This window comes from Corvus kubaryi, unplaced genomic scaffold (genome assembly GCF_017639235.1).
Source record: "Corvus kubaryi isolate FWS band 111438036 unplaced genomic scaffold, C.kubaryi_AGA036_p1.0 37396, whole genome shotgun sequence".
In the NCBI taxonomy this organism is placed as follows: Eukaryota; Metazoa; Chordata; class Aves; order Passeriformes; family Corvidae; genus Corvus; species Corvus kubaryi.
Genome location: NW_024581135.1, coordinates 3648810 through 3672775, shown reverse-complemented (window position 1 = coordinate 3672775; position 23966 = coordinate 3648810). Strand labels below are relative to the sequence as shown.

The following is a 23966-nucleotide window of genomic DNA, read 5'->3' as shown; positions in this document are numbered from 1 at the left end:
CTCTTTATTTGGCCTTTACTGCCATAGGATCTACAAATCCGTATTCTTACCAACTCTACTTAAAAAACGTCTATAAACAACAATTAGGTGTTTTCAGTGGTTTTGGAGCTCTTCTGTATGTTAATAGTCCTGAAGCAAAGTAAAAAAATCTCTTTTCTCCAGTATCATTTCCATTGCAGATGATTCTTTGGCTACTTGTGCTAATTAATTTGCCTGGTCAGTACTGAGCCGCTAGAAAATTTCCTCTCTTCTCCAGTTCATTGTAAAGAAGAGACTGTAGTATCTGTTCCTCAAAAATTAGAATTATTAGCATGCAGGGATGGGTGCACATTGCAGTTAGAATAATGCCAGAAAGAAAGCAACTTGATTCCCGGATTGCCATGGTGATCCCTGCTCCGCAACTCAAGACCCCCTTAGTCAGAGCCTTGCATGGGTTAAGTAAGATGAAAGGGTCTAAAAACCTACCTGTAGTAGGCAGTAACAAGTTCCCAATAACATTTATGGGGACGTAGACATTTAGCAGGAGTTTTCAGGAGGAATTAGAACCCAAGAGGTGCAATGGACTCCTTATGCTGATACTATTGTAAAGACTATGTGGGAAAAAATCCATAGCAAGCTTAGTATCAATTTTCCTGGATGCTACTGCCATTTTAATTACGTGCACGGGAACAAAACTTTACAGTACTGTGTATTAGGCAAAGCACTTGCTCTCCACCTTCAATTTCCCCTGCAAATAACTTTAGATACGGCCATACTGTTAGAACAATTTAGATATGACCAGAATATTAGAAGATAATTCAGTATAGTACAGAATCTCGGAATTCTGCTTGCCAAGCTGAAGCTGGATAATAACTGTCCATACAGCTTATATCAGAGAACTTACAAATGATAAATGGAAGGCCACAAAACCTCTGGCCCAATACTAATTTTGTTCCTTAAGATTTGGAAAGTAGGGTGGTTTTGGTTTGTTTTCCTAACGACTTTTTCTGGTATTACGGGCAAGTCATTTTGTGTTATTTTGGATGAAATATGCACTTCTAAAGTGTGCCCAAATGCTGCTATGAAGTCAGGTTCAGCCACACTTAGATTACTCAGTACCACAAATAGTTCTATTGATTTTCTGGAAGATCAACAGACATAGTTCAACAGATTGTCGCAAGTAAAATTGTGCTTCATGTGAGTAAGGTGGTAGAAGTGCCAATAACTGAAACAATCACCTTATTTACAGAATTCAACCCTCATGGCCATACAAACTTTTAGCAGGACTTCAGCCCCTAAAACCTACCCCTAAAATCTGTTAGAAATGTTAACAGGTAAATGTGCTAGCTGATTCTAAATCTTTATTTTGATTGAACTAGTTTCCTTGAAATGTCTCAGGCAAAGGCATTGAGAAAAAGAAATTTGTCTACTACAGTCTCTGCACACTGATGGCTGATATCCACAGCACAGGAAATATTTAAATATCCACTAGTCCTTCCAGATCTTTTCAGCTGGAGCAAGCTGTATAGACTCTGCATCTGTATAGACAGTGCATCTGTCCAACTGCAGTTAAGAAAAAACCTCACTGATATTTCACAAAGGAAAATTCCACCCAGTTCCCAAAGCTGCAACATCTGTCTCTGGTTTGGGAGGCTTGAGTTCAGGTCTTTGATTTTCTCTGCAACAGGTTGGAAAGATTACTACGTTGGAAAGATTTTTTTCAATGAGTTCTAGTGATTATGCCTTCATTTCAGTTCCTTATCTCTAATATGAATTTAATAGGTGCCACATAAGCTCTGCAGATAAATAGGAGATTTATTGTTTAAAATGCACACACAGAGGCAGATGTGTATTTATATATATATGTACTCTAAATAGAAATCCTTCTGCCAGAATTACGATTCTCCTGCAGACAGTTTTCTGAATGAATGTATCGCTTACTGCTGTGGGTTTCCCACTTGAGGCAGATGAGCAGCGGAATGAGATTAATAAAAAAAACGTAGTGTTTAAAATCTGATTTGCAGGTTTTCAAGTGGAATCCACAGTCTGATATGTCTCAGGTCTCAGTGTGGGGAACAGAAAACAAGGGGTTCACATCTGCCACCAGGTCTCCAGTGAAGGGACACATTCCTGAAGGGAGATTACAAAAAGATGGAGACCGAGACTTTTTACAAGAGCCTATAGTCACAGGACAATGGGGAATGGATCCAAACTGGGAGTAGGTTTAGCTTAGATATTAGGGAGAAATTCTTCCCTGTGAGGGTGCCAGAAAAGCTCTGGATGTCCCATCCCTGGAAGTGTTCAAGGTCAGGCTGGACAGGGCTTGGAGCAACCAGGTCTAGTGGAAGGTGTCCCTACTCACGGCAGGGAGTTGGAACAAAATGATCTTTAAGGTCCCTTCCAACCCAAATCACTTGATTCTATGATTTCTAGGGCACTAGATCCAGTCAGCATATGTGGCTTCAGTCCTGGTAATTCCCCCACAGATCAAGCCCCCCAGCCACTTAGAAGACAAAGCAATTCCCCATCTCTGGAGCTCAGGATTTTCAGCCCTGACAGGAAAGGAAGCATTTCTCCGCAAGGGGAGAAGCAGAGCCATAGGCACCCAAAGATCCTCAAAGGTCACAATTGTAGTACCTAATTAGTCTGTGCACCTGAAGGGATAGATGGCAGCTGAATAAAGTTTTTCAGAATTTAAGTGCCTAGACACCACCTAAGGTCCACATTAGATACTCATTTAATTTTTGTTTTTTCAAGATCTGGATTTTTTTTTCTTTGATTGCTCTGATAGACCATTAACACTTTTTTCAAATGATTTCACACATATCCTTTCGATATATCAATTAAGGTCTCCTGGTGCATGCTAAGCAGAATTCTCAATGTCATTCCTATCAATCCTACAATGTTATGTGTTACCCTACTATACAGAAACTGAAGATGGTTATTTAGCATTTACACACGATAGAGTTTTGTAACATTTTTGGTTAGCAAAAGTTATTAGATAAAAATTTTTTTTACAGTTTTGCTCGTCTGTGACACTGGTCTTTACTGGTCTGGCCTGACAAAATTTATGATAGTAACATAGCAAAGCAATAAATTCTCCTTCCATGGGAAGAACGGACTTGTTTTATTTTAACCCTCAAAAGCTACCAGTAGTTGTCAGTCCTGTGCTATCAGTAGTTGTCAGTCCTCTCCATGCTGGTCAGTTGTCTTCATCTCCAGCATTGCTGGCATTAGTAAAAAGCTTTTATCTGAGCTTTGGCTCTTGTTCTGCTTCACAAAGGGCCCCCAAGAAGCCTCTGCCTGTGTGGCTTGAAACAACATGTTGCAGAAACTCACATCTATCTGGGCAATGATCACGCTTCGGTCTTCAGCAGACCAGAGCAAATTTTGCACTGAATAATGTAACTTTTGAGGAGTTTGCACAGAAGCTGTCTGCACCAAAATCAGGCAAAAATTAAAAAAAAAAAAAAAAAAAAAACGGTGTCAGGAGACAATAAACAAATCAAGTCATCAATACATAATCATGACCAAAGAACTGAGCTGCATCGGTTGAAAATATAATGTCGGAAGGACCTGCTCTGAACTACTATGCAGTGTTATGAAAATAGTAGCTGGGAAACAGAAAGGAAGTAAATACATTCATTTATTCTGACAGTCATAACATCCTTGTATCATCTTGGTGGAAAGTTACAAAAGATGTCTAAAGAGATTTTCAAAAGACATCTAAAGAAACCTCACTCGAGGCTTACAAAGAACAAGGCTCAAGGCCAACTCGTCTTGGAAAGACAAGTCAGCATATTGCACTGTAAGAAATCCATGACAGTCTCTTAACATCATCACGTAATAGGTTCCTGAGAAACCAAATCTTATCAGTCTCTGGCATTATGCAAATTTCTGTCATAATCTCAATCTGTGGGCTTCGAGTCCTAATCAAACTGCCTTCAGATTCACAGTTGGCGAGCCTCCTATTGAAATCGTTTCTCTATCCTCCATTTACTTGTCCAAGGAAGTTTTGGGGCTTGGCATGGCATCAGAAAGCCTCAATTTCATGTGAACATGGTGATTTATAAACAAATCCAAGGTCACCACAATATATTTCACATGATACATCATAACTAATACACTTTTTTGGCCAAATTTAAATACGAGAAGACAGTAGAGATCCATAAACTAATGTGAACAGAAAACAACAACTGTGTAGAAACAAGAAGTAATCAAAAGTTAAGGTGCAAGTTTTTAAAAAATTTCTTAAAAAAACAGGAATGATTTTACGAGTAGCATAATCTCAGGGATTGCCAACCATGCAAATGTAGGAATACGCCTGTGGTATATACATTCTCCAAAACACAGTAACACTAAAAATAATAGCGCTAATTCAGAATGGGGTACTGGGCATTTTCAGTGGGATTTGAATAGTGTTAAATCCATTTTTGAAATATTCTTGAAGCCTTATCTGGAAAGTTGTGTGAATATCTGATTCAAGAATGATTAACTGATATTGACAGCGAAGGAAAAAGCCCTCACATTTTAGAAGAGATGTTAGATGATACAGGAGACAGCGACACTACAAGAGAAGGCTTCTAATCTATGGGTGTTAACAAAATACAGATTAGAAGTGTACATGATCATCCTGAGTCAGACAAGTAAGTAAAAAAAAAGTACAAAATATTTGAATATATTTAAGCTGTAACATTCCCAACATTATAGATTCCATATTCTAACACAGTCTTCACCTAAATTCAAGACAATAATAAAGAATATCTCCACTGAAGAGGTAAAAGGAGGCTGTTGTACTTGCAATAGCAGCAAACTGGTAACCAAAGGTTCACTCCAGGCTTTTTGTTCCCAGGAGGTGTCAAGGAACAATGTGTCCTGGTAACCTCCCAGTTCTTTCTCAGTGACCTTTTCTTCGCGGTTGCAAACTGTTTCTGCTCAACAGCACTTTTAAACAGATCTTTTCAGGTCTGGAAGCAACTGTTTTAGGGGGAAAAAAAATTAAAAACTGGAGGTCATGTCTTTGAATAGATTTTTACTTTTGAGGTGTCAGGTAGTCCAAATTAAGAAATTAAGAAACGTTAAAAAAAAAAAAAAGGAAAGAAATTAATAAGAAAGACTTTTCTTCTTTTCTTTTCCTCTGAGAAATGAAAATAAAACCTATGCAGGAAAATTTACCTCCTCTGCAGGGCTTTTCCCTGTGAAGGATGCTCAGGTAACACCTGTCCATAGGCAGCCTGATTCCAGATTTGGGGTTTATTTCTCTAAACAAGACCCTCTGGATTTAAAACAAGATATGCTGTGATATTTACTAATCCTTTTCTTTGGATAGTACACAATTCTGGTAAAAAAGAACAAGGCATAAAACTCTTGATTCTACACTGAAACAACATGCTAACAGGATTTTCCCCTTTGTAAACTTTACCTAACACAGTGTTCTGGTGATCCCATCAAATGAAAGAATATTTAAATTATATTTAATGAATAAAATTTACCTTTTGAGGAAGAGAGGAAGCCCTGCAGAACCTCACTGAAAGGGCTACACCAGTGATTAAAATTGTCTTACTATTACAGGGATAGAAACACAGTTTAATTTGCTCTTATAAATATGGTGGATGCTTTCCAATTATCATCAAAGGAAATCAGAAATTTTTAAAAGAATCTGTACTTGGATTTTTCTATCATGCAAAAGTTTGCATAGGAGGGACATATTCTCCCCCAGTTTAGATTTGTTATTATAGTTATAATTTTTTTAGCATAGCAGAAATTTTATTGCGGATGCCTGGCCTGTCTCTTAACTCATGCTAATTATATTCATAATTAAATGTTAAACAAGAATTGACTAGGCCAACTGGCTTGCACAGGTGTTTGTGAAAGGAATGGTTTAATGCTCCCACAATAAATTATTGGATACAAATCTGCAGTAATCTACACAGGGAGAACCCTTTTCAAGAACTTTGATGTACGTGGTAGGTCCAACACCGTGCTTTGAAGCCAGGGCTTGCAAGCAGCGCTTACAAGAGAGTTTTATGTCTAAACTGTGACTTGTCCTGAATTGCATGAGCACTAACATGGCTAAAAGATCTTCTTCTGGGTTCTTACCTGCCATGGGATGCAGGTGTTCAGAGCATTATTGTTTATGGGAAGGTGGACTAGTCACTAGATGCTCGGTGGAAATGTCATCTGCCTCACTTCAACTTGCAAAACAGTAGTTTATATTTGTGACTAATGACCAGATTAATCACAGAGGCTCCAGAAACTCTGTTAGCTTTATACCGATTGCTGGTTCTCAGAGGATGGAATCAAACACAAAGGGAAAAAGACTGAGGTTTCAGTTTGTTCCTCTTCCACTAAATTTTGGGGCATGGGAAGCAGTCTATTTGTGTAATTTAAATTTCATCTGTGGTTAAGAGACACTTTTTTCAGGGGTAAAGAACTGTCACAGCTGCCCAGGGAGGTGATGGAGTCACCATCCCTGGAGGGATTTAAAAGTGGTACAGATGGGGCACTTGGGGACATGCATTAGTGCTGGACTTGGCAGTGCTGGGGAAATGGTTGGACTTGATGATCTTAAACGTCTTTTCCAACCTAAACGATCCTGTGATTCTATGAAAGAAAGGGCAGAGGAAGAATAAAGCCAATTTGAGAGTCTGTATCTGGGTTAACATAAGGGAAACCCATGGTGAAAATCAAGCAGGAGAGAGTGGTGAAAGAGAAACTGAGAAATCCAAGCAACAACACCGGGCAGGAAGGGGTTGGGAAGAAGAGAGAGGAGGAGATCTTTAGTGACCCTGTAACCTGGAGTGTTTGGGGGAGGCAGGAGGAGAGGAACTTCCCCTGAGGGTTATCTGGAGCTCTTGACAAAGTGAGAATTGGCACTCTGGGTTCGAGGGGAAAAATATTTCATCAGGCTTGTGAGTGAAGCTTCCACTTGGGGAAAGTAGTAACAGGAGGAGAAGCAGCCTATAATGCCACAGTTACACAATTTCAGAGGTGCAAAAAATGGAAGAAGTGAGGAAGGGGAAGTGGGAAGAGAAGACCAAGAAGGGAGGGAGAAGGAGAAGCTCCAAGAACAAGAGAAGGGGATGCTGAAAGCCATCACCCACAGTGCTGTGCTGTCTTCCTCCCTCCCTACTCCATTCTACTATCCAGAAGTTTCTACCTTTTCAAATAAGAGTAGCACCACACCTCTGTGTGGTGACAGATGTGATCTGAAGCAGCAAAGATTAGCATGTTGATGCCTAGGTGAAAAAAAGGTAACAACTGAGTTGTTCTCTGGTCCTCATCATGTAGATATTTGAGAACCTGGTACACTATTTGAAGACCTAGACTGCTACAGCTGTGCTATTCAGAGTAGGTACTAACTTTATGGAGTATTTCTATGTAGTCTAAATGTTTCAAGCAACTGAGTTAGGGGAAAGTGCATAAACTTAGCCTTCACACTTAGGACTACGAAAAACCTTTGGGCACAATTTGGTAGATGAAAAATTAAGTCGTATAAACCATATTTTTTCGTACCTTTATCATTGAGCAGTAATTAATCAGAAAGGAGTTACAGCCGCTCATTTTTTCTGGAAATGGTCTAGAAATTGTTTGGCACAGAAAAAGAAAGGATCAATTAAAAGTTCTAAAAATTCCACGAAGTAGGCAGGTGCACAATCAAGTCAGGAATGGTCACAAAAGCGACCTCACAGTTTACCACAATAGCAGAAATATACTAAAGGGCATAAAAAAATACATCAATGCAATGAGAATAATAACAGTAACTCTGTCTACAGAATGCTCACTGAATTTCACAGAATGTCAGAGTAAAGTTGAGACACAATTTCAAATCAGGCCCAAATTTGCCAGGGTGGAAGTCCAGGCTCCCCTTCCCTGGAAGCATCACCCTGTGGGGCATTGCTTGACACAGGCCTGGATGCATGATTTCCCTGTTTTGAGCAGGTCTGTGTCTGCCAGAGGAAATGCAATTGCAAACTGAAATACTTTGGGAAAGCACTGATGTCTCAATGTGAGGGTAGGCTGGTGTTCTTACCAAGGCTGGGCCAGAGTTCAGAGTTAATAGGATTTATAACGTCTCTTGAGGGACACAAATTGTGAAAAAGTGGTGCTGGAAAACTGGGTAATGTGGCTGCAGAAAAGCATCCTCAGCAGCTGTACTCCACCAGCTGTACCAGACAACAGCTAAGAGGGAAGTCAAGAAAAGTAAGAAATAGTGTGGGAATGGGAACACTGAGTAGTGCTGCACATCCTCCTAAACGTGTGTCAGGGAGTGTGTGGCACTGAGGCCACAGGAACTTGTCAGACATGACTTTTAAGGATGCTTCTTGGGATGCAGGAACATTTGGTCAATCCACTGCCTTCTGCTGATAGTACAGGTACGGAATTTGAATTGCCCACAATTTTAAAATAAAATGCAGTTTGTCTTGGTTCCTGGAGAATCAAACTGCTCCGTTTGACTCCCTTCTATGTAAAATTCACGAGCTTGTTAACCCTTGTGACTGCTGGTACATTTTGGCCCCAGCACTAAGGCTTTAATTGCCTGCAAAGGTACATCACACAGACAATCTCGCTGAGACCAGGAGCACCATCTCACTCACCAACAGCTCATGGCCTGACTCGGTCACTGTTTGGAGTGATAATGTTAACACTGGCAACAAAAAACCTGCAATCCAGGCACAAAACCTCTTCACTGAGATGTACTCAGGTGGTCAGAAAACCAAACTGCACATTGTTCACTCGTACAAAGCAGAAGAACTGGAGCAACCAGAAAGGACTCTCAAAGGTTTTAGGACACCAAAATGTGACTGAGAGTTCATGCAAAACACCTGGTGTCTGTAGCTTGTTATCAGGACAGCCCCAGGAGCAAGGGGAATATTTTCCAAGCTGGCACTGCTACCATGTCCTGTAAAGGACATACACACACAGAGACAGAGTGAGGTAGCCAGGACTAAACCCCAACACGATTCACATGGTTCATCTTCTCCCAAAACTCCTGCAGGTGCCATTGAAAGTAGAGGGACAAGGAGGAAATTGGCCTGGTACATCCACAGGGTGCCTACTCACAAGGAGGGCAAATAAAGTGAGTGCACAACCTGTGACTTCTTTCTTTTTCTCCTCTTCCTTTTCTTTTCTTTGTTTCCATTTTCTTCTTTCTCTCTTTGTTCTCCTTTCTCTTTTCATTTTGTTTTTTTTCTCCTTCTCCTCCCTTTCCCTTTTTCTTCTATTTCTCTTTTTTTCTTTTCTTTTTTTTTTCTTTTCTTCCTTTTTTCCTCCTCCTTTTCTCTCTTTTTTCCTTTTCCTTTTCCTCTTTCTTCTCCTTTTTCTTTTCTGTTCTCTTTTTTCCTTTTTCTTCATCACCTTCTTCCACTTTCCTTTCCCCTTCCTGTTTCCCTTTCAGTTTCCTTTCCTTTTCTTTTTTCCTCATCTTCTCTTTTGAATTTCCTTTTCAAACAAGACGAAACTGGAGAAGCAGGAAGGCTTGCCTGGCAGGCAGGTTTATACACGCTTCTGCAGCTCCAGCTCTGGGCTATCAAGTGGCACTTCTAGAACCGCCTTTTCCCTGGCTTGTGTTCGATTTGCATCTGGATGTTCACATGCAGCCAGAACTAACCTACACTCTCTGCAGCTGAGGTCGTTGCTTGGTTTTCTTTATACCACAGATCAGGGCACCTGATGAGGCCACATTCCTGCTTGCAAGCTTAAGTGTATAATTAAAAAAAAAAAAAAAAAAAATTACCCCACTGTGGAGAGAGAAATCCTCTACAGAGAAATAATAAACCGTGATGAGAGTAACCACTTTAGGAGATGTTAGAATTTGATCCAGGATCTGTGTTTTTGCTTTGAAGCAGTAGTTGTCCTTTAGTTCAGATGGTATTTGTGAATTGCTGCCTCAAAAAAATAAAAAGGGGTCTTTTGGCACATTCTTTAGGCTGATGACAGGCAAAATGAAGTAGATTCTGTCTCAGAAATCTCCACAAATAATCTTAGGTTTGACATAACACACCATGTCATGAAGTGATATAAGCCACATAAGCACAAAGCAGGCTTTAAATTTAAAGAAGAATAATCCTATTTTCAGATAGGATACTTTCCATCAATTTGGATAACAAATATCTGATGCAGAATATAGCCATATTAATGTTGAGATCCCTTAAAAGCTGCAGGTCCTGGTAGCTGGTGGCTGTGGCAGCCTGCTTTCTACCTATGCTCTCTGAAATTTGCTCAGACCACACACACACACATGCATAAAAGATTTCTATCTGGAAATAAAGATCTGCACCTTTTTTTGCTGACTTTAACCCCTCAGCACCAGTGATCCAAAGTTCCCAGTGCTAAAAAGTGATGCAAAATGCATTAATGCTTAGCACTGGGAAATCCCAACTCCTGGTGCCAAGAGGTTCATAAATATAGTAATGAAACCTCTTGACTCAAAAGTGAGCACTATTTAACAGAACAAGCATGAACAGCCTTTAGGAGATTTTGCAGATGGATTTGTTCCACTGTGTCAGAGCTGAACTTCCATGATAGTAGTTTTAAAAAACTGTGCATGGTTAAAATAGAGAGTTTAAGGAAGCCAGGCAGCCAAAAATTAAAACTAAATAGATCCATGGAAAAGGAAAGTAAATATATTGCTGCATCCCTACCACAAAAAGAGACATCAAGATTCCCCTGTATGAATCCAGTAACAGATGTCAAGGTCTTTGGGAAGTGTCCACTAAGCTTTATTTTGCACATGTTCCTGAACAACTAAAAAGAGTACTTTGTGTGATAATTTACTAGCAAATCAGTATCAATAAATCAGAATCATGTAAGCAGTCATGTTTATTATATCCTTGTTGCTTAATATTCATGATAGTAATTTATTTTTATAGTACAGTTTCACTGTTATCTCCTCCTTTGCTGTAACTTTGAGACAAGCAAGCTGCAAAAGCAGAAGGTCAGGTAACCCTTTGAAGACTGCAAAAGTTCATTCACTTGGAATTTGCCTGCTTTGGGGTTTTTTTTTCTAATGCCTTAGTGGCTCTTTAAAATATTTATACTATCATTCCTAACCTAGAATTATTTATCTAACAAATATCTCTGCAAAATCCGAGTTGCAAAGCAGTGTACGGATACCAATTCTACAAATGAAGAACCCAAAGTTTCTAGAACTGCTCAACTGAAAATGGTCATGAAATCTGGTGTTAAGGTCTGTATTTTAACAGAATACTTTTAAAAAATTTAAAACTTACAATTATTTAAGGTTTCCTGATGTTTTGCAATGGAAAGACTTTTTAATCAGGATGGCAATGACAGAAACAGGAGGTTTTATCCATGGAACATGCAGAGTACAAACAACTGCAACTTCTACCTGTCACTCCTACTGAAACACCTCATTACTGAGTGAGGCCTTAGTAACTTAAGATCTACTCCTTAACAGTGCATTCAGATTTAACTGAGTAGCTCTTTTTTTTTTTTTCACATGTACTTTTAGTAAAAAAATGGATTTCAGCTGTGCCAGTTGAGGTACAAGGACTTCTATTGCTCCTTTAGTGCAGTCATAAAGCACAATTAACTTTAATGAGAAAGCACAAATTCAAGGACGATGTAGATGTCAAGACGTTCTCTATTTCCTATAAATCAGAAATCAACAGAATTCTTGATTTTCTTTGCATTTTTTTCAAAAAATATTTTTCTGTGCTGCTGATCTGCTTCACTATTTCCCCTCAGACTGAGTTTGTGTAGCAGAACCATTCAATATGTAAAACTCTTCTGGTCAGACAGCCTGTAATTACACAATGGCCTCGTTGGTATGTCCCCTTGTCTTTCAATTAAGGATGAGCTTTTGATGAAGTTGTATTGTTACTGCACATAATCAATTGTTTCTCATCCAGGAACATATTTTTCATTAGACAGGAGGTGGAGGCCACACAAAAAAATATTGCTGATCAGATGAATGAAGTCTAAACCTACCTCATCACAAAGATAACATCTAAAAATGCTTCAGGTTTATTTATGGCCAACAAAAAATATGACTAGGCTTCAAGAAATGATGAAGATAAGCAGACATAAAAGACATTTTTATTCTAAGTGTAAACTATCATTAAATGTATTTAGATTTATACCCTATAATTATTATGATTGTAGCAATTAATCAATCAACTGATTAACATGTAGGGTCAGCAGGACACAGTGATCTTATCTTGAAGCTTGAATTAATTAATTATTCCTTACTCTACATTATTATTTTCTACTTGTGTATGTTTTCTTAGTGTCCCTGTTGAAAAAATATATCCTTTTTTTCCCTATGATGTATTGAGTCAAGCACGGGAAGACACTGACGTACATTTACTAATTTGCCATCAGAATTTCAAATTAATTAAAATATTTTTAAAGCATTGCATAATTTTTAACTACTTGTTATATTCTAATTAGCAAGGTTCAATTAAATTGTTTTCAACGTAGCAACTTAAGAGCTCTCATCTCTTCAAGTGGAGTCAAATTCAGCGGGTGTATATTGTTGCAATGATATAATTCCATGTTCATTATCCCACAAGCCAGTGAAGTCTCTCTGAGCAGAGTCTTTGTTTACTGTCTGTGGCAGTGTGAGGATTTTCCAGTTCCATAGGCAATCCTGCTGTCGGGAGTTCTTCCTGAAATTCGGCTGCGATTCAATTTGCTTTACGCAAAGTTATTTTATGCCCCTGCCCATGGCACGGGGCTGGAATCAGACAATCTTTGAGGGCTCTTCCAACCCAGACCATTCTAGGATTCCAAGAAAAGCATCCCTTCCAATAGCCCCTTCCTTGTGCAGAACATTTCCTCTGTGTCTTTGCAGTAGAGTTTGTATCACCCTGAAGTCACTGCTAGAACTCTTACTGGCTCCAGAGGAGACACCCTATTGCACCATCACTGTGCCCAATTTCCTCCTGGTTATCAGCCCCAAGTTTGTTTGACATTCCTCGTTCTTAGAAACTCTGGTTAAGGGTTTTATTATTTTTTTTTCTTTGTTCTATTGAGGGTGTACTAAGCCAGGAAACAAGAAGCCCGGAGGTCTGGCTGCACCCTCTAAACCCGCGGCTTTCCACACGAAAAGGAGGGGAGGGTGCGCTCCTCACCTAAAGGAGCTTATCATGAGCTGAGCTGTCGGGGTGCGGAGGCAAAGAAGGAAGGAGTGACTCTTTCTGTGGGTTCCACGAGCAGGTTTATTGCAGGTGAAAATTCCAGGGATGAAGAGCCAATTTTGGAGAAGGCCCTGGGATCTCATACTGGAGGCAGGAAAGGCGGGGATAACAGCGATAGGGTAGGGCTAAGGAGGGGGGACTGACAATGAGGTAACCAGTGGGGATAACTCAGAGGAGGGATTACAGGGGACAGCCAATGGGGTGTCGAGTACCACAGAAACTTTTAGAACTGATACATATTTAACTAAGGAAAATGAATATTTACACACTTATGCATAAACAAGATGGGGAGAACAAGAACCAACCAGCATAGAATAGGCAAATCACCGACCCAAGGGGTGGTGGGATCTCACCCTCACCAGAGGCAGTCTCTAAACATTGGTGCCTGACCACCAAAGTCCAGACGCTGGTGTTTTTTGTGGGGTTGGGGTTACTGTAGCCACTCGCACTGCCACGTTCTATTTTGTGTTTTGTTGTGTATTTTTAGCTTATTTTGTAGTTGCTAGTTTAAAGCAAGCCTAGGAGGCCCTGGTGGTGTTGAAGAAAGGCTTAAGCGCTGTGGCAGATAGCACTTAATTCAGTGTGTTGTCCTAAAAATCATTCAAGTGCTCTGTGTTTGTAAACCCACATTTTTGTGCTATTATGACCTACTAATCTGCACTTTGCTTGTGCTGTGATGAATAAGGATAAAATAGATTTTATAGACATCTGCCTCCCCTTTTGTGCTGCCTTTTGCCCATGGAGTGGCCAGCGAGGTGTGGGCACGGTGTGTCTGGGGCTGTTTAAGCAAAGCAAACCCAAGCTTCCATAACCCCCATGCAGACACACACAGAATGCAGTTCTCTTCTCCATGTCTGCTTTTCTCCCCTGTTTTTCAGTCTGTAACACCCTGCCGCAGTGAGTCCATGTCCTGATTAGGCTCTACTATTATCTATACAATCAAAAATAAAAGAGATGCTAAAAATCCAGCTGCTGGCTCTCTAACAGAGCTCTCAGGAAAGTTCATATCCCAGCCCCTGGTGGTTTTATTTTTCCAATTTTAGTGTAGGAGATAGCAGTAATAGAAGTAGGTTTGGGGGCCTTAAATAGAAAGGGTAGGAGAAGCAGTTATCATCAAGCTTTAGCTTTGAAATGTAAACTTAGCGAAGACTTCCCTGATGAAGTATACATATGGAACTGCAAAATGCCACTTTTTATCCATTTGTTTTCCTGACCATAACCACGTTTTCACACTGTCAGCATTTTCATTAGAAGCTCTTTTTGTCAGAGGTTTATAACGAGAATGTAAAGATTTGCTATGGGCTAAATCTCAATCCAAGAGCAAATGTTTATACCAATTCTGAAAACAATCAGCTTGCCCATTTGTAGTTATGCATGTGTTCATCATCTGTTACTGCTTGTCCAATGCTCTGCAACTTCTGGAAGGAAAAAGAGACATCTGGAGGGAAAAAAAAAAGCTATCCTGCAGATATCACACTGTATGTTCTCCTGAGTTACTGAATAAGGTACTACAGAAATGCAGTTTTCAGTCAATACAAATATTTTTTTGCTTAAGCCTGTCAAATTTACTGCAGAAATATTGTAATGTATAGCTTAGCCTGGTCTCCTTTTGTGCATTACTTACATGGAATTTGCTTTAAAAAATCACTGGAAATTATTCACCTAGTGAACTGAGCCACTTTTGTGATGCCAGACACAACAAATTCTTTGAAAAATGCTTTAGCTTATCTTCTGGACCTGAGGGTTAAGAGGGTTTTCCTGTCTGTCACTTCCACTGTGTATCAGTCATTAAGTCCCACAATTTTCTGGGGATGAGTTAAATGTAAAAGTTAATTTACAGTCTTTATCCTCTCTGCCTGTGTTGGTTTGAACAAAAAAGGTACATACAGTGGACATGTATATAATGACATAAAGAAAAACTTTTACACAAAATAAACAGTTAGGAGCAGTCTAGCAGAATTATTTGTGCCTGTAAGTGTTACCTGTGCGGAACATGACCCAATATAAAGCTTTTCTGGGTAAAATTCAGAAATCATAGAACCATAGAATCACAGAATGGTTTGAGCTGGAAAGAACAGTAAAGACCTTGTTCCTACCCTTCTGTTATGAGCAGGAACAACTTCCACTAGAAGAAATACAGATAAACCAGGTGCAAATCTGAAAGGTGCCTCAGTTTTAGCACAGAAGATGCCTGAGGTTGTAGAGCACTTCAGGAAGCTTTGTAGTACTTGGTATTTACATACAATGCTCAGTGTTACAAGTACTTACTTTATAATAGCATTACAGTCATACTTACAAGTCTCTTTACCCAGTAATCCTCAGGAAAAAAAAAAAAAATTGCAGCCCTCATTAGTGTTTCTCCCCAAACCACAGTAAAAATTGAGTCACCCCATCCTAGACACAGATATGTCTCTGAACTTAGCACCAACATGGCTGCATTCACTTCTAAAGTACGATTAAAGCACTTGGAAAAGTGTGTATAGACCTTCCTGTAAAGCCATCAGGGAAATTATTTTTTCCTTTGGCAAATAATTCATGAACAGTTATAACTCGTTGACAAATCACTGTACAGACAATGAAAAGAGTTTTTTCAGGATGGTCGTGAGCACACATCTGCTATGAATGTTCTCAGAAATACTATTCCACCCTGCCATGCAGAGCCCTTTTGTTTTTGGGAGATTTTGAGGGAATAAAAAGCCTAACCTGAATATTTGTGACCATGCAGGCACATCAGTAGGTCTACCTGGAAAAGAACAAAAAAATGAAAAGTCAAGAAATTCTTTCTTTTTTCAGCTTGATTCACCCAGCTGTGCTTTCAACAGGAAGCTTTAAGAAGCTAATTAATATGAGCTAATTAAACTTTGCAAAGTCATTGTGAGACTGCTAGCATTAATATAAATATTTCAGAGGAAGTAAACCGAGGCACATAAATTATTTTTGTTAATCAGGTACTAAAGCAAGTGGTGACAGCAGCAGCCCTCTCTGTCCCATTCCCCCACTCCACAAACATTTTTGCTCTTTCCAAGCTTCACATTTATCTAGTAAGGGTTAAAGCAAGATTTTTAAATCCTATATGAAATCTGTGCAAATATGTGTTCTGCATAAATCTGGGCCACAAAATTAATATACTTGTATACATTTTCCCCATCTGCTATATTGCTGACACATCCAGCTTGTAGCCCAGAATGTTTTAGAGAAGAAAGGGCCATCTCTATGTTTAGTGCAAGAGTTCAAGTGGAGTTAGAGACTTAGTGGTGCACTCAGGCTTCTCCACTAAACATAGAAAGCAGCTTGGGGTACTTGGAAATTTTTCTTCCAAAATGCCAAAACGCTGGTTATTGGTGGGGGAAGGAGGAGTGGTATTAATTTTTTTTGTATGTACATGAGGAACTAAACTGCATATTTAGTGGAGAAGAAAGTTTCCATTTGTACTCTTTCAGTCTTGTCAGCTACCATAATATGTGTGCGTGCCTGCGAATGTGTATACATAACACCTATAAATTTTCCATTAAAAAAAAAAGATAAAAAACATTCGGACAAGGGTAAGGTCATCTCAAACCTCCAAATATCACAGGAGGAATTTTAGGGACTGTGATCTGGGAGAGGCAGCTCTTCTCTGGTTTGTGACCGCAGACTCCCTCACCCCAGCTGGGTGCCTGTGATGTCTTTTCCTGCATCAGGAGGTAACAGAGGTGTCCCCTTGAAGACTTTATGCTGCAGCAATAGTGCAGGAAATGCTTTGTCCAGAGGCTCAGAGGCTGCGCTGAGACCTCCATTGCGTGTTAGGAGGAGGTGCAGCCTGTCCAGAGCAAACCCCTGCCCCGTGCTCCCCTGGTGCCCCAGCCTGCCTCTGCTCCAGATGCAATCAAAGTGTGTTTTCCAGGAGGTTGGTTATATATCCTTGGGAGGGAGCTTGGCCTTTTTTTGCTCTTTAATTCATTCACCATACCAGATTTTGAATTTGTGTGTTGTTTTGCCATAGATGCCCAGTACACTGTGCAATTTTGAATTTCCTATGATTTCCTGTTCCCAATTAAAAATATGGCTGTATATTCGCCTTTTATTTTGGTGGGGGTTTTTTTGTTTTGTTTCGTTTTTTTTTTTGTTGTTGTTGTTTTAAATGGCTTTTATTAACATCCTAATGGATGTTTGTGGCTATTGTGGCACATCCATCTTGTGGGTTTAGGGACAAAAAGCTGAGGTCCACTGAGCTGACTCCAAGTCATAAATTCAGAAGAATCAGTGTGGCAGCTTTAAGTCACTGAGAGGCTCCTCTCGATCTGGGGGTCCACCTGTGGCTTTAAGGTCATGTCTGACTTGTAGAGCCACGTACCTTTACTGTGACTTCAGTAATCCCAATTTCTGTTTCAATAATATCAACTCTAAGATACACCAATCAGCTTCCTTTTTTCAGATTCGGCCTGTTTAGTTGCATAAATAATCTCATATATTTTCCAACAGCCTGAGCTTTAGCTCTATTAGAAGTCACCTAGAAACTGGAACCTTGAAAAAATGCCATGGAAGTGACCTGTATTTTGATTAGCTATATATATATATATAATTATATATGTAATGCATTGTGTACTATGTAGTATATATTATATTATATTTATTATATTTATTATATTTATTATATTTATTATATTATGGGGTTTTGGTGCATACCCAAATAATACCGCCATTATTATAGGGTGGCTGGCAGGGTTGAATTACACATCCTATTTTTAAAATGTCCATTAATTTTTTTCACCTTCAGCACATCTGAAATCACCAAAATTACCCTGTGAAGTTTAATTCTCGGGTCAGGTCCACTTTTCAGCTCACCAAAACCAGTTACTCAGTCATCTCCATTGGTACACCAATGCTGTCTTCCACCAGGCAGAGACCTCAATATTTGTCTTCTCCACACATTAGTCTTTCCCACATAGAAGCAATGCATCATATGTTTATTTGACTTCTGTGGCTTTTTCTGGTGACTCACACTGACTGCTTAGTGGTGCTTTTGCAGCCAGCAGGAGAATTATTTCATCACTATGTATAGTAATTCCCATGTCGAGTAAAACATGAAAAAATTTTGATTCTTTACCTTACGTATTTACCAGGTAATGTATTAATTGCTACTTAGTAAGTCCTTCACTCTGTGATTTACTTTTTTTTTTCCTTTGCTTTGGAGCATAAGATATATTTAAGGGAAAAATAAAGACTGGCAAGCAAAGGAGAAAGGGAGACAAGAAAGATGGGTGCAAAGGGAATTGGGAGGATTAGAGAGACTTGTGCAAAGACAAACAAGTACAAATTTTGTTTGGGTACAAATAAGAGATTTGCTCACTTTTGCATTTTGAGACTTGCTGAGGGTTGTGTACACGAATCCTTGGTGGATTTTTGCAGGCCTTTTGTTAAGCAACACGGGCAGGCTTCTTCTGAAAGGATCCCTCTAAGAGAGGACAGTGCCCAGCCCATGAAATCCAGATGATTTATTAATGTTCATCACCAGGTCTTCATGCTGAGTGACTGTATCAGACCTCATTTTCAGCAGACGACATCCTGGACAGGAGATAACTTGTAAGCACACACTCCAGAACGTTCAGAAACCTCCCAGCCATACAGGCAGGAAGCCAGGGAGATCCCAGTTTGCTGTAATTGCTGCCCTTCCCACTGATGTTCATTTGTTCATTTCTTTCCAAGTGAGTAGATCTCTGGGTCATCCATCCCTTTGACCAACAGGGAGTTTTTGCAGATATGCAAGAGGTCCACACTGCTCTTAAACCTCCACTGCAGTTTGTTTGAAATGGTGGCTGTCATGTTAGAGAAATAGTGATTTCTCTTTCTTTCCCTCCCTCTGCCATGCCTTAATCTACTTGTAACAAAATGCACTGAACTGAAATGAGAAACTTCTGTGTAGAGCTTTGTTGCTGTTTTTCCACTTCTGCAGAAATCAGTGGAGGATGTTCCATTTCCACCTGTCCATAGTTTTTCCCACAGCCTAGACCAAGGTCAGCTCTGCTCTGCTCCATGTTCTCTTCCCTTTGGTTCAGTCCCATTTCCAGCTGTCCAACCTATGCTCCTTTAAAATGCAAACAAGTAATATGAGGCAACTGCCACTAATTGTTTTATTTGCTTTAAAGGGAGGAGCACATGGAGTAGGGCCTTCATTAGCTCTCTGCAAGACTCTGGGTACACCACCATCAATATTTTATCACTTCATTGTGAAGATCAAGGGAGAAACAGGCATTTATAGACTGACTTCATCCTTCATTGCAGTCCTTTTGTCTGTGTCTTCCTCACACACTGCTTGCACAGAGGATGCCACAGAAAGAGAGGGGCATGGGAAGTGGGATTTCACTCCAAGGAGAAGAGCAGAGTGAGAAGTTCCAATGAGGACACAGCACATCTTTTGCTGTGCTCTCATTTAAAGCATGCATGGTGCAAAACCAGGTTAGATAAGCATCCAGTGATATGGCTTTTTCCTTTTTCTGTTTGTCCTTTACACTTGCAGTGTGTAATTGGAAAGGTGTGAAGATGAGGCACCAAAACTAGAGGGAGAAAGCCAGGTGCACAAGTTCATGTGCCATCTCAGAGAAAGAGGGAGCTTAAATTGCAGCCAACTGAGAAATTTAGGTGCACAAAGTTAAAACTAATAGTAAACTATCCACACACCATTTTTTTGGCATAGCCAAGACCCCCTCCATTTGTCCAGAGTCGCAGAGTGTGTGAATGGCTTTGCACGGGAAATGATTCTGAACTTTGCAAATAGCTTTTATTATAGCTCCTCTGTGACACTGCTAGAAAACAGATTAGATCATAGCTCATTTCTCTTTTATTATTCTGACAGTGATTTCATTTGTTCAGAACTTCCATTTTGCCTTTAATATCTCATATGCGGTCACATTTTGGGAGCTTTAGGATGTGCTGGTTCTGCCTGCATGTCTCTCACCTTCGCCAGCTCATTACAGAGAAGCATCCTCCCTAAATAACAAATATTAACAAACATGTATGAACTTCAGATGATACAATTCCCAGTTCATTTCCTGGGCTATAACACTGCCAGAGAGGGATCAAATTAAGAGCCTGCCTGATCCCTAAAATAAGGCATGCTAGTGTGGGAAAAGTCCTTTGTTTTATACCTATAAGAGAAAAATATACTAAACCCTTACCATGCAAAGACTAAAGCAGAGAGCCCTCATCTAGAACTGCAAAAATAAGAGAGTTTGATAGCCCAAAACAAGCAATTCAGACAGTCATTCTCTCCTCCAATACGTTCCATTTCTGCCCTTTAAAGTCAACTGATTCAGATGCTCTCAAAATGAACATGTCTGGCCCCATTTTAAGACTTGTTTGGGGATTTTTAGTAACATAAAGTCACTGTCCCGTGGTTCTTTTCCTCCCACCTATGTGATGCTGCCAGAGAGGCCTGACCCGGGATTAGGTCCTTCCCATTGGTCTCCAAACATTACAGCAACCCCTTTTGTACCATCGGTCATTGGGATTGCCTGGAACAGCCTTCAGCCTGCTCTGAAGTTATGTTGGGCAAACATCCAGCAGAAAGCTGTTCATTACAAAAGCTGAAAGGTCATTTTTGCACATATAATATCTTTCTATCCCAGTCCATGGGCAGTAATTAATGATTTAAATCTAAAAAACCCAGTGAAAACTGAACACGGTAGAAATAAATACCAGTAACCTGCAACAAAAAATCTCCAAAATTGTGCATGTCTAGCAAGGATCATTACAGCTAACTAATTTTTGGAAGTCGTATCATAGCAAAAAAGCCCTATAATTTTATTTTATACATATTCAGCTGTGACATTACGATGCTTTTTTTCCCCATCTTATGTCTGGATCCTTTACCTACAAAAGCCAGCTGAGGGTTTGGGGTTTGTTGGGGTTTTTTTTGGGGTTTTTTTGCCTTTGGATCAGAGGAAGATTTATTTCTGTGACTGCAGATATTTTAAAATATATTTTAAATGTTTTCTATTATTCCCTCCTTCTGCTCTCCACACATGTTAAAATCCGTTCAGAGCAAGGGTCTGCGAAAGGAGCTGGAAAGGGCTCTGTCCTTTTTCTGGGGTTGTTTTCTTTGTGAGCCTGCAAGTACATTGCATTTGTGTGTGTGTGCGTGTGTGTGTGAGTGTGTGAGTGTGTTTGTGTGTGTGTGTACATGCACAGGCTTAGTCCTCAGGTGGAACTGTGGTTCCTGTGCTTTCGTTCTCGAAGCTGTTATTCTGGAAGGGAATGGAGGCAGCTGTGTTTACAGCTCAAGTCTTGGCATACATTTACCAGAATCTATTATTCATATCGTTCAGTATCAGGGAGAGATCTCAGGCCACCTGTCTATCTGACAAATTCACCCTTTTGTGAGCTTTCTGTTCATAGCAAATTATGTTCACATTGATGAATTGAGTTTTTATGAGCATTGCTAACTAACATTCTCACAGAAGGCCAGGGGCAATAGACTGCAAGTGTTTCTGGTCCACAAGTAAATGTTAAAAAGAAAAAAACTGCCAGTATTTAAAGACAATTTGCCATGGAGGGATAGTTAAAATATTTGGCAAAGCCTTGATATTTATAAATGCAAGAATGTCCATAAATTATTACAGATAGTATACTTATCACAAAAAAATAATAATAATTCTGCACTGCCCCCTGTGAGTGTGGAGGGCTCTTTAGTATTCTGTGTGTTAGCAGGTAGACAGTGATCAAAGCTTCTAACAAATCCTTATCAGGGCTTAACACAAGGTGGGAACCATTTAGTTTTGCAGAGGGGATCTTCCTTTGAAAATCGTGCAGTGAAATCACTGGGACAGAGTGAAGTGAACACAAAATGATGATTTACCTGGGCTTTTTAGCATGGCACTGGTTCCCATCCAAGGAGCCATGAGTCATGGGAGCAGCTATACCCTATAGATGGAATGATCTGTAGCTGTAGATCAAAATATTTCCATGACAAGAGATTATTGTCAGGATGTGCTGGGACAACATTGCCTATGAACACCCAAATTCCTCATGCCCCTTACTCCACAGACAATTCCAGGGATGGAGCTCACCTCATCCCTCAGAGCAAAAGGGGCTGAGGTGGGCTGCAAGCCTGCAGATACAATCTCCAAATAAATAAACACTCATCTGCATCAGGTAAATCTGTTTACTAAACTCTGATGAATCTAATGTGCCATTTAATATGCCTTAGAGCACCTGAGACTCTGCACAAAGTGTCCCAGAAGCTCCTCACGTCTTGGCGCGGTTGGAGGATAACATGGATACATCAGGGTAACTCCCCGCCGTGGTGAGCTGCCAGCATCTAAGTGGCTGAATCCCACCACAACTGCCACAAGGATGCTCTTAGGAGCCCACAAAAAAAAGGGATGGCAGTGAGTGACATTTCAGGGAGAGACCTGGCACTAATAGCCACATCACGAGATCGAATTTCCAAAGGGGAAAAATAAAGCTAAAAAGAAAAAAAAAAAAAAAATCACTTTTCAAAGAGAAAGAAACCCCCCAGTTTCAAGAGAAAAACAATGCTTTAGAGTCCCTCCTTAAGGCACAGAGGAGAAAAGCAGGTTGGAGGGAAGGAGCCACCTGGCCGTGAGCACTGGAGCACCTTGCCCCATCCCGGCGGGACACGGCGAAGGCTTCCATCGCTTCACACCCGCCGGGGCTGCCTCTCGCCCGTGCGGCTCCTCGCGCTGAAAGCGTGGCAGCCCTGCCTGTTGTTTTGATAGGTGCGAATGGAGCGGTGCCCCTCGCGAGCTATCTCTGCCGCTTCCAAATCTGTACCGCCGGGGAAACAGGTTGCGCAGCGTGGCCTGCTGATCCGCGCCTGCCTGGCCAGTAGCGTGGACAGAAGGAGCACTGCTGTCGCCGTCTTCCCGAAGTTTCGAGCCGAGGCAGAGGGTGATAAATGCGGTGGGTTGCTTTCAGTGTATCAGTCAAACCGCCAGTTTGGGAGACCTTTCCCGTTCGGAGCCTTTGGATTTTAATTTCACATGTGCCAATCAGGTTGTCAAGCGCTTGGGTAGACCCCACCACCATTTTGTCAACTGGAAGCGCGGCGCGAGTTTAAGGAGCGCTGAAATAGCTGAGAGCCTGCTCCAGCTGGCCATTCCTTAATGGGAGAACATTGTTCTGCCTTCCCTGCTTTAACCCGTGCCTGTGCCTAGGTATCTTTATCAGCGTCAAACAAATTTTTAGGACTGGTGATTAGTTGCCCAAAGAGCATAATATATGCATTATTAATTATAGAAGGTAAGTTTGGCTAATTGTCATTTCTATACAGTAGCACTGCACGACGATACATTTTAACAATCTATAAATAATTGATAATTTTTTTTCTTTCATCTTCCTCCCTAGTTTGCATAAAACTAATGACTTGGTAAATGTTACTCACTTCAAAATATTCCACTGCTCCTATGAAAATTAAACCAACACTGTAACCTTAGCAAATAAGGAGATTTTTCGTCTTATTGTAGGTTAAAAAAAAAAAAAAAAAAAAAAAGAGGAAATATAGTCCTTCCTCCTATCAAAAATCTGACTCTGTGAGAGCCAAGCAAAAATCATGCATAATATTAAAAAAAAAAAAAAATTGTAATATGGAGACTACTAAAATAAATAAATTTGACTTTTAAAGGATCAAAAAAAAATTCAGGAAAGTTGTGATTTTACTTTATTCTCTAAGTCTTTAGAACGGTCAGAAGCGGTATTTTTTAAGCTTTAAACAGGATAAGACTATGACACAGACACAAAAAGATAGATCAAGGAAGGCTTCAGTGTGAAGTGGTAGTATTTTCAATACTTATCAAATAACTGCATACATAATCCCATAAATCAGGT

General features: G+C 40.1%; 1 protein-coding gene across 2 annotated transcripts in view; it reads left to right on the top strand.

The window, feature by feature from the left end:
- The window catches only part of ARHGAP15 (Rho GTPase activating protein 15), a 320901-nt gene that overhangs the window by 262576 nt on the left and 34359 nt on the right, over nucleotides 1-23966 (top strand). The window lies entirely within an intron of this gene.